The 2,500-nt window shown below is 45.6% G+C and overlaps 1 protein-coding gene across 2 annotated transcripts in view; it reads right to left on the reverse strand.

The window, feature by feature from the left end:
* Positions 1 to 2,500, reverse strand: part of nell2b (neural EGFL like 2b) — a 79,536-nt gene that overhangs the window by 2,369 nt on the left and 74,667 nt on the right. The window lies entirely within an intron of this gene.

Genomic DNA, 2,500 nt, shown 5'->3' on the forward strand with positions numbered 1-2,500 from the left:
ACACACACATACACACACACACACACACACACACACAGAGAGAGAGTCCAGCACGGGTGAGCATGACCCCACCCAACAGTTCACCACATCATACTGCATGGGTGGGGGGGATTGGACAATTAGAGACACACACACACACACACGTATACAGCACTGGCCAGCAGTCCACCTCACTGCGCTACACAGGGGGTGGGGTGGAGGGAGAGAGAAGGGCTACCCAGATATACACACATACGCATACACACAGACACACACACACACATATACATATTCCACCTTACTGCACGGCACAGGGGGCAGAGATTTAGGGGTTACCAAATATACACACTAACACACACACACACACACACTCACACATATTCTACCTCACACACTGGTTACCAGGAGATAAAAACTACACCCCCTTACACGTACACACACACACACAGCTGGGAAATACTGATCAGGCAATGCCCATGGCGACCACACACACACACACACAACACACACACAGACTTATATCCCGATCCCCACACACTCAACACTTGTCGGCGTTGAGTGTGTGGGTCGAGTTGGCAATTTCTATCCCTCCGGTGTGTAAACACTCAACACTCTGTGGAGCCGAACTTTATTGGATTTCTCACCCAGTGGAACAGCCTCATAACACTGTTCTCACAGTTACAAACACACACACACACACACCCTCTCAACAAATAATCATACACTCAGCCGGGAGCGCCACCTCGTTCACTTTCTCTCATTCTGCTCTGTTCAATTCAAATGGCCATTGTTGGAAGGACAAATGATTCTCTCTCCCCAGCCTCTCTCTGTCTCTCCTGTTGAAATAAGGCAAGACAGCAAATTTTGCTCTAGTCATTCTATTTCACACTTAAAACATATTTCATCTTTGCTGCATTGATTTTCTGTGTTGCATGCAATATTAATGTGAAAATGTCCAATATGGCTTTAATAAACCCCCCTCCCCCCAAATCTCTTTCTCAAAGAAATGAGATGAGAAAAGAGAATTCTCAGTGAGTGAGATGAAAATGTGTTGTAGAACATGTGTCAAATCATCGACTCTAACCGCGTCTCAGGAATCAAACAACCCAGAGAGCTAATAGGCTGCAAAATATCTGAGGAATCCAGGGAATTGAGTTTACCCAGCTTTTAGCACTGTGCAATATTGATATTAGATTTTCATATTGAGTTGATGCCAAAGCCTTCTGCCTTTGAATGAGTTTATTTCCCCCTTAATCATCCCTCCCAGGGGGGAAGAGGCGGTTGGCAACAGCTGACTCTTTGGCTTGTGATCGTTGGTGCTTAAGATGACACTCTGGCCCTGGATCAATGACCTAACACATGCTTACGGCAGTTACTAGATTGATTGAGGAGTCTGTGTGTGTGTGTGTGTGTGTGTGTGTTTGTTTGTGTCAAGGTGTGCGTTGATTCACATATTTGTAAGCATATACTGTAAGTGTGCATACTGTATGTGTGTGTGTGGATACATGTGTGTATGTGAGTCTGTTGAATGTGTTGTGTTGGGCATCTGGGTTGGGTAAATGTCTGCTTATGAGTGTGTGTGTGTGTGTGTGTGTGTGGCAATCAGCCTTCTGCTCACTGACCCGAAGCTTCAAGGTAATGAGAGATCAATAGTCCCCCGCTATCGACTCCCATCCACACACACACCCAAACACCCACCCACCCACACACACACACGGCACCTTCCCCGAGGCTGTGTAAGTAGTTACTGAAGGAGACGCATAGCCTGAGCTGCAGTATAAAATGTAAACGGTAACCGTGGAATGCATTCTAAATCACCAGGCAGTCACCAGTGTTGTCATTTAAAATTTTGGCTTTTTTATCAACCCATCAGGCATTCATTTAACCAAAAGTCCACTGAGATGTGAGAGTGCTCTCTTCACGGGCTCTCAGGCTAAGATGCCAGTTCATTTCATGATTGCAACAGCAAATTGAAATTCAATATAGCCTCTATGCTTGCAATATCATCACCTTTCTTTTCCCAAGAAAATAAATTGCTCATTAGTGAGCTTCATAAAACCGTTGTGATGAGACGTAATGAGAGACACTGTAATGTTCAATTTGATATTTCTCTTGCCAGTCTCCAATAAAGCAAATAAGATGACTTGACTTTGTGATAAATAGAGGCTTACAGGCCTGTGTGCAATGCAATGAGGAATCATTTAAGGCAAGTGATGGTCCTGGCACCTCTAGGGAGAGCTGTGTATTCGTTATCCACTGTAAGCAAATTGTAATGCACTATGGCAGGGAGCCCATAAGGCCAGATGAAGAAGAGAGTCCCAGGAAAGACCAGGAACCTGAACTGAACACACACACACACACACACACACAGACAGAGAGAGAGAGAGAGAGAGAGAGATACACACTTCCCTCGACTGTCTGTCTGTCTCTTTCAGTCTCCCTATCCTATTCACTTTCTGACTCCCTCTCCCTCCCGTCCCACTCTCTCTATCTCCCTCCCCCCCTCTCCCTCCCTCTCTTT

Source organism: Alosa alosa, chromosome 17 (assembly GCF_017589495.1).
Source record: "Alosa alosa isolate M-15738 ecotype Scorff River chromosome 17, AALO_Geno_1.1, whole genome shotgun sequence".
Classification (NCBI taxonomy): Eukaryota; Metazoa; Chordata; class Actinopteri; order Clupeiformes; family Clupeidae; genus Alosa; species Alosa alosa.